General features: G+C 44.9%; 1 pseudogene; it reads left to right on the forward strand.

The window, feature by feature from the left end:
* The first annotated feature begins 1,214 nt into the window (after nt 1-1,214).
* Nucleotides 1,215-9,865, forward strand: LOC132229604 (phosphatidylinositol 3-kinase regulatory subunit beta-like; annotated as a pseudogene).
* Nucleotides 9,866-10,567: the final 702 nt, after the last annotated feature.

The raw sequence follows: 10,567 nt of genomic DNA on the forward strand, positions 1-10,567 counted from the left end.
TGCAGTTGGACATCCTTAGCACTGCTGAGGAGGGAGGAGAGGCTCCCGCCATCACCACTGTGCTGGCAGCCATCAGCCTGGCTTGTGGCTGAGCAGAGCTCCCCCTGTGGGAGCGCACTGACCACCAGGGAGCAGCTCATGCATTGAGCGTCTGCCCCCTGGTGGTCAGTGTATGTCATAGTGACCAATCATTCCCAGTCGTTCTGCTATTAGGGTCAATTTGCATATTACCCTTTTATTATATAGGATTATATAGGATAGAGGCCTGGTGCACAGGTGGGGGCTGGCTGGTTTGCCCTGAAAGGTGTCCCAGATCAGGGTGGGCATCCTGCTGGGGTGCCTGGCCAACATGGGTGAGGGGCTGATGGCTGTTTGCAGGCTGGTCGAGGCCTCCAGTGGGGACCCTCACCCCATGGGGGTGTGGCCAGCCTGGGTGAGAGGCTGAGGGCTGTTTTCAGGCTGGCCACGCCCCCCAGCAACCCAAACTCCCAGCCTCTCCTTTTTTTCTTCCTTTGTTTTTTTGGGGGGATTTATCTATCTTCTATAATTGAAACTTTGTAGCCTTGAGCGGAGCCCAGGGCCAGACAGGGTAGGCAGGAAGCTTGGCTTCCTCCATGTCCAGGGGCAACCCAAGCCTCCTGCTTGCTCTAGCTCCAAGGCCGCCGCCATCTTAGTTGGGTTAATTTGCATACTCGCTCCTGATTGGCTGGTGGGCGTGGCTTGTGGGTGTAACAGAGTGGTGGGGTGACGGAGTGATGGTTAATTCTCATCGTTTTATTAGTGTAAACTAGAGGCCTGGTGCATGACATTCATAGTCTGGGAGCCCTCAGGGGCTGTCTGACTGATGGCTAAGGAATTCCGACTGAAGGCTTAGGCCCACATTCTTAGCACTGCCACAGAGGCGGGAGAGTCTCACCATCCCTCAGCCCAGCTTGTGGCTGAGCAGTGCTCCCCGCTGTGGGAGAACACTGACCACCAGAGGGCAGCTCCTGTGTTGAGCATCTGCCCCCTGGTAGTCAGTGTGCATCATAGCGACTGGTCATTCCGCCATTCAATCAATTTGCACATTACCCTTTTATTATATAGGATAGTATAATAAGTTATGTGATTGTGGTCACTCTCAAAATATATTATTGTACTATATATTCACTATTCTTCTTGTGATGATGTGAGATGATAAAATGCCTATGTGATGAGATGAAGTGAGGTGAATGATGTATTCTGACGATACATCAGAAGGAGGATCATCTGCTTCTGGTGGTCCTGGATCATTGAGCCATGACAATGTTGATGGTTGGATGTCAGGAGCAGATGATATTGATGGTTGGGGAAATTTAATATTTTCTAACTGTGGTAATGGAAATTTACTGTGGAAAGTAAAACTGTGGGTAAGGGGGGACTACTATAATTTCACCACTTTTTAGTTAATTTATCTTCTTGTGCTTTTGCTTAATTTAAAACTGTGTTATGATTCATAATTTTTATATCATCCAAGTAAATTGTTCCTTTCTGTCATTAATGAGTAACACTCTTTCTCCTTTATTCATTCTCATTGTCTTAAGGTCCATTTTGTCTTGTATTAATATTGCTATGACCACTTTGAGTTGGTTAATCCTTGCTAAATGTGACGGACACTTTGAGTAGGTTGGCTACTTACTCAAAGGCAGTCTCTTCTTCCTCGTTAGGAGAACTTAACCCCGCCAGACCACTGTACTGTTTTTTAGGTAATTTCCACACAAAGGTGGAATACTGGCGCTAGATCAAAGGTAGACCTATTTTCTACAATGTCTCCAAGTTCCATCTTATTCTAACCACTTGTTTGCATGTAACTAACATTTTTCTATATCATGTTGGTTTTTTCTCTTTAATGCTCAGGAGCCCAGATATAGGGGACAGTTAGGTTCAGGGCCTCAGATCTGGTAGGATTAACTTTGTTTAGATACTGAGAGCAAAGTACTTAGGTAAACAGATACACTCTCAAGGCCACATTTGACTAATGGTTGGGCTAAGCCAGTTTTAGTCAACTCATTCCCTTCTAGTGGGATTGGTTTAGGGATGCCCATGTGACACTGTTACTTTCTTCTTTCATAAATAGAGACACTTAGGGAGAAATCCTTTTTCTTTTCTGTTTTGGGGATGTTGTCATAGGGTACAAGAAAAGTGGCTTTTAACAATACAACATCCACATATGTTTTTATTACATCCTGTGTCCTTACTAATTTTACTTCAAAAATCTTTTTCTCAAGTCCAGTGAGCAGTGAAAAATGTGTTCAAATCCAAACACCAGAAACTAAAATAGATTCATAGATTTGAGTTGACAAACACTTTTCCCAGAATTTGGCCACATAGCCAGAAATTTCAGAACTCAGGGGTTCATAAAATCATCCCTAAAACTCCAAGGAAGCGATAGCTTTCTGAGTCTCCTTTTCTCGCAGCTCAGTCAGTTCCACTTGAAAATCATCACCCTGGTTGGAATCCAGAGATTTGTTCTCCAAAGTCATACTTCGAAGCAAAATGGACGATCCATACTCAGCCAGTTTTCATCTCTTCTGAAATACTTGGCAACTTCTGTTGGCCACAGTGATGCACTGCACAGAGTCCCCTTTAAGGAAGGGCTGTTGACTCAGCTGTTCAAGGGTGCTCCCTAAACGCCCTGCACATCACGTTTCAGGTCAGCATCTGATCCCTGGAGAAGCCAGCCCCTGACATACTGGGTATGACATTTTACAGCATCAGTGATTGAGACCTGGTGCCATCTGCTCAATCCATGTGTGTTCACAGCCCAGCCAGAGCACCTTCTGAAGAAATGAGCCATGTCCTTCCTCCTGCAGTCTCAAATTCAGGGTATGTGGATGTGTTGTTTGTGTGTGTTTTTTTTAAAATATATTTTATTGATTTCTTACAGAGATGAAGGGAGAGGGATAGAGAGTTAGAAACATCGATATGAGAGAGAAACATCGATCAGCTGCCTCCTGCACACTCCCCACTGGGGATGTGCCCACAACCAAGGTACATGCCCTTGACATGTGGATGTTTATCTATCGCCAGTCAGAAAGCACAAACTTGTGAGTTATTCTACATACAACAAGGTGGATATCTCAAGCCCTTACATTCTAGAAAACTTTGATGTGTGGAAGAGGTGATTTTTTTTTCCTGTTTCCATAAATCAGTCATATGTCCAAATTAAAAGAAATAAAATCTCTACCCTACATATCAATTTCTCCCTTAAATCCCAAAATCTGTCAATGAAATAAAGGCGTGAACATAAAGAAATTTCACCATGCTTTCTTTTTTTATCAGGCAATGTATCTAACTTTTTTAAAAAAAAAAAAAATTCTTGACATAGGAGGAGCTGAATACATTATTCCAGCTTATCTTTTACTTCTTAACAACCCTCCCCAAAATTTAGTAGTATAAGACAACGATCACTCATTACCATATTATCTCTCAAGATTTGGGGGTTTAACTGGGCTCATCTAGGCAATCTCCCTCAAGTGTTTGTGGTCCGATCGTGGCTGAGACTGGAGTCATCTCAAGGGCTATTTTACTCGCATCTGGTGCCTAGACTGGGAAAACTCAAGCAGCAGGAGGCGGGGGCGGGTAGCTGGAACAGCCGGGGCTCCTCTGGCATCTCTATCAGCACATAGGCTCACCACATGGTCTTCCAGCATGGCAGCTTCAGGGTAGCTGAACTTCTAGCATGGCAGCTCAGTTCCTAAGGGATGGAGAGAGAGAGAGAGAGGGAGAGAGAGAGAGAGAGAGAGAGAGAGAGAGAGAGAGAGATTGATTCAGAGAGCAAAGCTGGATCATTTTTTGTGAATTAGCCCTCAGAAGTTATGAGTCTTTTCTCCAATATGTTATTCATTAGAAGCAAGTCACTAAGTCCAGCCCACATTCAAGGAGAGGAGAATTAGACTCCACTTCTTGGGAGGAGTGTTTAAGAATTTGCAGACGTGTTTTAAAACCACCACATGTTACCAAACCTTTTCCTTTAGAGCTGAAAAGTGGCTGAGCTTCCTTTGTTTCTTTCTTGGCAAGTGTGCATCCTGGTCAAGGGATCTGTGTTTCCAGATGTATTCCAGAAAACAATAGCTAATTACAAAAGCCAAAATGTATTGAGGGCTTGTTATAGGCTACTCATTACTCTAAGTCCCCAAGTTCACTATCCTGTGTGAATTATTCTCCACTAATCCTAATATATAAAGAGCCAAGGTCCATCATGTCCTAAACGAATGGACGGTGGATTGAACAGGGAGCCATTAGGGGCGCCCCTAGACAACGTGATAGGGTGTGAGTTTGGTGGGGGAACATCAAAGAAATAGGGGGGAAGGTCTTAAGGGTCTGTGGGGTTGGGGTGGTCAGCCTGGTGTAGGTTTGGAGTGTGCTGGGGAAGAGGAAGATCCAGTTGGAAAATGGCTCAGCACAGTACCTTTCTCATTGCGAACCAGTGGACTGCATGGGCAGTTGTTTCATGAGTGCACTTGGGACCGACATGTTCATGGCAGCGGCAATACTCCCAAAACTTCACTGATTCCAATAGTTCCAACATCAAAGAACAGAAAAATCCTCTCCAACTAGAGGCCCTGGACGTTGCAACACGACTGAAGGAAACACCATTTAAGGAGGATTTAGAAGAACCGGAAGTATGCAACCAGAGGATTGTGGGATTGTGGAGGACGCCTGGGTGCCTAGGGCCAGAATGTGAGCCTGTTACTTAGCATGTACATAGTCAGCCCTATAGTCCTCAGTCTCACAGTAATTGGACGTGACTTCTGGTGGAAATTATTTGTTTGTTACCTTGGTTTGAAGCTGAGGACAAGAGCCGCAAGTACGACCAGCTCTAGGAGGAGTACACATGCACCTCCCAGGAACTGCAGATGAAGCGCACCGCAATCGAAGCCTTCAATGAAACCATCAAGATCTTCCAAGAGCAGGGCCAGACTTAAGAGAAGTGCAGCAAGGTGTACCTGGAGCGCTTCCAGCGTGAGGGCAATGAAAAAGAGATGCAGAGGGTCCTGCTGAACTCAGAACGGCTCAAGTCTTGCATCGCTGAGATCCACGAGAACCGCACGAAGCTGGAACAGGAGCTGTGGACACAGGCCTTGGACAACTGAGATAAGCGCATGAATAGCCTGAAGCCAGACCTCATGCAGCTGTGCAAGATCCAAGACCAGTACCTGGTATGGCTCACCCAGAAAGGCGCCTGGCAGCAGAAAATCACTGAGTGGTTGGGAATCAAAACTGAGACTGAAGACCAGTATGCACTGATGGAGGATGAGGATGACCTCCCCCACCATGAGGAATGAACCTGGTATGTGGGCAAGATCAACCGCACACGTCGGAGGAAATGCTGAACAGCAAACGGGATGGTACCTTCCTTATCCGTGAGAGCAGCCAGCGGGGCTGCTATGCCTGCTCTGTGGTGGTGGACTGTGATACCAAGCACTGTGTTATCTACCGCTCGGCCACTGGCTTGGGTTTTGCGTGGCCCTGCAACCTGTACGGGTCTCTGAAGGAGCTGGTGCGGCATGACCAGCACACCTCTCTCGTGCAACACAAGGATGCACTTACCATCCAACTGGCACATCCCGTGCAAGCCCGGCCTCCCCCACCCCCACTCCCCCACCCCCAGCCGGCTGACTCATACAGAGCAGGACTACATCTTTCTGTCTGTCTGTCTCTCTTCTTTGTGAATCTTTCTCTGTCTCAATCTCTCTCTTGCTTTCTCTGAGTCTCTCTCTTCCTGTCACTCTTTCTATCCCCATCTCTGTCCTCTCTGTCTCTCTTGGTCTCTGTACCCCTAAGTCTCTGTTAGAGGAGCATACCTCCTCCACCGAATGCCCCCTTTCCCTATGGGTACTGCCCTCCCCTGGCTCTGGCTACCCCCACCAGTTCCTACAGTTCCCCCAAGATCCCCCTGCCTGTACCTGCCATGTTTACAAAGGCCCCTGGGGTGCTCAGCCCCAGCCTGGTGCCCTGATTTTTAAGCCATAGACCTGGGATCAGGGCAGGAAGAAGGCAGGAAGGAACTTTGCTGGGCCACTTCCAAGAACCTCAGCTGTGACATCTGGGGCCGGGTGGGTCCCGCCCCCGCCCCCACCCCCGCCCCCCACCCCGCCCCACAGACCCAACTTCCCCTCCAAACCCTGAAGTGAAACTCCCACTGGTTACCCCCACATGGAGCTGCTGCCCAGAAGCCCTCCTCTTCCAAAGCAAAATTATTAAAAATAACCTCAAGAGCTGGGCCCTGTCTGACCCCAGGCTTCCCAGGAACCAAGACTGCTGCAGGTACTGCTGCACCAGCTGAGATGCACTGCTGCCCACAGCATCTCTGCTCGATGCAGCTTCAAGGCTTCTCCTTGATCATGTTGGGTTCTGATTTTGTTTCCTTGACTATAAACCCATTTTCTCCTCTTTTGGGACAAGAACCCCAATTTTCTATGCTGCCATGGATCCCCCCACCACCACCACCTACCCGGCTAGGCTGGCAGGTGGATTTTGTATGGTACGATGATACTGATGTGGATATAAAACATTGAATTCAAAAAAAAAAAAGGAACATGAGATAGTGACGAATAAGAAACTTTGGGACAGTGAAGGGCAGTTTGTCCAGACTGTTGAGAGCTAAGAATTAAAGTTTAAATGGGATAGAAATCCTGCTAATAGCACCTGATGCCTGAAATCTGAGCACTCTACTTTTAGGTTTTCCAGTTCAAGTTTTTGGAGACTGCCTATTAAAACATTCCTGGTTGGAAAGTGTTTGTATAGAAGCCCGTAAGTATTTAGTATTTGCTGTGTTTACCATGCTTAGCTCTCTGTAAGGAATATGGAATAATGTTAAATACTTCATGTTCTCTAGAAGCTTGACTTTTAAAATAAGAAATACGGAAGAAATATAAATATTAAAAATAAAAAAAGAAGAAGCTTGAGTTTTAGGGGTGATCAGGCAGGCAGGCAAGCAGTTAGGAGACAGCAGTCCCGGATTGTGAGAGGGATGTCTGAAAGTTCCCGTATTGCAAGACGGTGCAGGCCAGGCAGATGGACCACCCCCCCTCCCACCCCTGTGCACGAATTTCGTGCACCAGGCCTCTAGTATCCACATAAAGAGCCCACATTCCCATCCAGTGCACTGTAGGAAGGTCCATGGCCCGCTCCAATATATCTCTTTTCAGGGAGACTATTTTTTCCAGAGAAAGTCCACATTGAAATCGGCTTCTTGGTTCCTGTTTCCACCCTGCTTTTATGCTAGAGACACCACCCCCTTTTTTTCCCTTCAAATCATCACTAACATATTCACTAATTACATCTCAGTGTTGGAATCAACTCCCAGGTCACACATAAATATTTCTAGGAATTTATCAGCCATTTCCCACCCGAACCATTTCCTCCAGGGCACTCTCTAAACATCCTGCTCATCCCATTTTAACATGGAGAGTCCTCCCCACTCTCTAGACCAGAAGTTAAACTTGGTGATCATCAACTGAAGCCTGTCTTGAGACCTGCTTTTCAAATTTGAATTAGATGCTCACATTTTAACAGTGTGAGATTTCCAGCTTCTCTTGGAAAAAAGTCGGATGGTTTGCCAATGTTTGGCTGGTTTACTTCCTCACATATCAGCGATCAAGTGGAGCCAGGACCAGCTGACTCCTGGCTTCTATTCACTAAAATTTCCATTTGGCCCACTGCACTCATTTACTTAAACTTCCAGCCCCTCTAGACATTTGGGTTTGCACCCCGTTGCCCTAAGATCCACCTCCTCCTCTTTACCTTCCCCATGTTCCCAGGACCCTACCCCAAATTCCTCTGACTTTGCTATACTGACTAACAGCTTTTCTTGCGCACACACATAGACCAGGAGTCAGCTGCAGCCTTTTTCTATAAAGAGCCAGATAATAAAGATTTTAGACCATTTATACCAGTGGTTCTCAACCTTGGCTGCACATTAGAATCACCTGGGAATCTTTTTAAAATCCTGATTTCTGGGCCTCATCCTCCGGAAATTCTGTTTCTTTGTTACTAATGTTGTGCCACCCACCCCACCGCCCCTCATAACAAAGAAACAGAATTTCAGGAGGATGAGGCCCAGAAATCAGGATTTTAAAAAGATTCCCAGGTGATCTTAATGTGCATCCAAGGTTGAGTACCACTGATTTATACGGTCTCTGTTACAATTACAGTGGGGCCTTGACTTACGAGTTTAATTCATTCTGAGACCGAGCTCGTTAAGGAGCTCATTAACTCAAATTACTCTATCAACTGAATGCAAAAAATCTGCTGAGAGACAGCTGGTATCTCAAAAAACTCGTTAGTCAGGACACTTGTGAGTCAAGGCCCCACTGTACTCAATTTCTGCCTTCATAGACCAGAAACAACTGCTGGAGAAATATAATTAAAAAACAAAACTTCTGCCAGCCCAGAAAACCTCTCCATAAAGGAGAAGAGAAAAAAAATAGTTTTATTATTGATTAAGCATTAAGCCTGAGTGTGATACTCATCACAGGCAAGCCATTAAAGGGATTGCAAAGACAGAAAGAAATCTCAGCTTTGTATATAGCCAGGCAGATACAATCCATTACACACATGTTCTCAAGGCAAATGACAACTAGTCCTCAAGTAAGAGGACTTGACAGCACCATTTGTCACACATTGTTCATCCTAAATTCACCTGGTAATTGGGGTGTCCATCTGGGTTAGCTAATTGCTTCATTCAAAAGAAGTGTCTCCTGTCTCTGGGGCAGGGACTAGTTACAACTTGGAGCCAGATGCCAGTGGAAGTTAGGCTCCTGCCCTCCCAGGGAAACTGGGAGATGGGGTGCCATCTCCCTTGAGGATGGCATTTCAAAGAGATGGTTCCCTGGTCCTTGAAAAAACATTCCTGGGTTGTAAATCCGGCAGAAGGCTTTTTACAGATTTCAAAACCATTTACATGCACCTCAAAGAGGCAGAGAACAAATGAACCATTCATTGCAAGTTTTCTAAAGTGAAAATGAAGAGTGGAGGGAAGACCGCTTCCCTTTTTAACACCTGAGCAAATTAATTTTTAATTATTTTCACCATTATGCAGCCTTAGAAGATCTGTAAACAAATAAGCATGACTGTGTTTCAATAAAACTCAGTATGAGTTCATTTTAGCTTATTACATCTGTAAAGACCCAGTTTCCAAAAGTTGCATACACAGGTATGGGGGTTGGCACTTCAACATGTTTTTGGTGGGCACAATTCTACCCACTATAGTCCCACTTCTCAAATTACTTTCTGGCAGGTGGCTATGACCTAATAGTTCCTTTCTGCTTGCCAACACTCTCAGTTGGAACTAAAGGGTAGTAGAGTATGCCACCCCCCAATATGACTGTAGGAGTTCAAGACATGCCACCCCCAAATATGCTGCTTTGCTATATTGATTATTTTGAGCTGAAGGGACTCACAGAGCAGCAAACGCAAAAAGAGGCTTTCTCTGAATTCCCCCTATCTATCTAAAGACAGAGCCCCCAAAAGGAACTCAGTTGTCATAAATTCCCTCCCCAGGAGATTCATGAACCAGGGAAGATTGACTCTTCACAGGAGAGGAGACTAGAAGTCAACACAACACCCAGACAAATTGCAAACTATCATGTGTCTCATCTTACTCTTCTAAGGCCCATTCATCTTTCCCCAAAATACTTTACTCTCCCCTAAGAGACCTACATCCCCCAACCCATGTCCCTTCAGCTATTAAGATGGTATTTAAATCTGAATTCTAAGCCACCTCTGGGGGTTATGCATTCTCCCTGAGTCTCTCCCAAGCATACATGTTAATACAATTCTGTTTGCTTTTCTTTTGTTAATCTGTCTTTTATTATAGGGGGTCTCAGCCAATACCTTATAAGGGTAGAAGGAAAATTGTTTTTTCTCCCCAACAGAACATTTCATTAGAGTGGAATGATTCACTCTGACCATTGTTTACCTCTAACTTATCTTTTTATGAAAATGAGCATTCAATAAGGTTCATATAACTAAATGTAAACGACATTATTTTTCCATCTGTCCAGTTAAGAAGGCAGCAAAAACTATATTTTTACTAGAGGCCTGGTGCACAAAATTTGTGCACAGGTAGGGTCCCTAGGCCTGGCTGGTGATCAGGCTGATCAGGTTCCCTGCCTCCTGGCATCCCCACCTCCTCCTTCCCTTGCTCCATCAGCACCCCACCACCACCACTGGTCGCCTGCCATGATCTAAAATCATGTTTCTTCTTGTATGAACTCTTTTAATTATTTATATTTTTAAGTTATTGAATTTTTGTGTTTATATGCAAACACTTCCTCCATCCTTCTAAATTTTTAAATCTCAGCTTTGTTGGTATTCATTGCATCAGAGGTAAAACTATCTAAGTCATGAATCTGTCCATCTTTTTTATTTCTATTCCATCAAGAGTGAAAGAGTGAGTTCCCCTTGTGATAGTCTATTCACATAGGTGGGGGTGCGTTTCTTTTGATTTTTAAGTATTTAATATTTAATTCACCTGAAATCTTTTAGAGAATATGATGAAAAGTGTAGGTCTTTTTTAATATTCCCATTATTGATATTCTTG

This window comes from Myotis daubentonii, chromosome 3, assembly GCF_963259705.1.
Source record: "Myotis daubentonii chromosome 3, mMyoDau2.1, whole genome shotgun sequence".
Lineage (NCBI taxonomy): Eukaryota > Metazoa > Chordata > Mammalia > Chiroptera > Vespertilionidae > Myotis > Myotis daubentonii.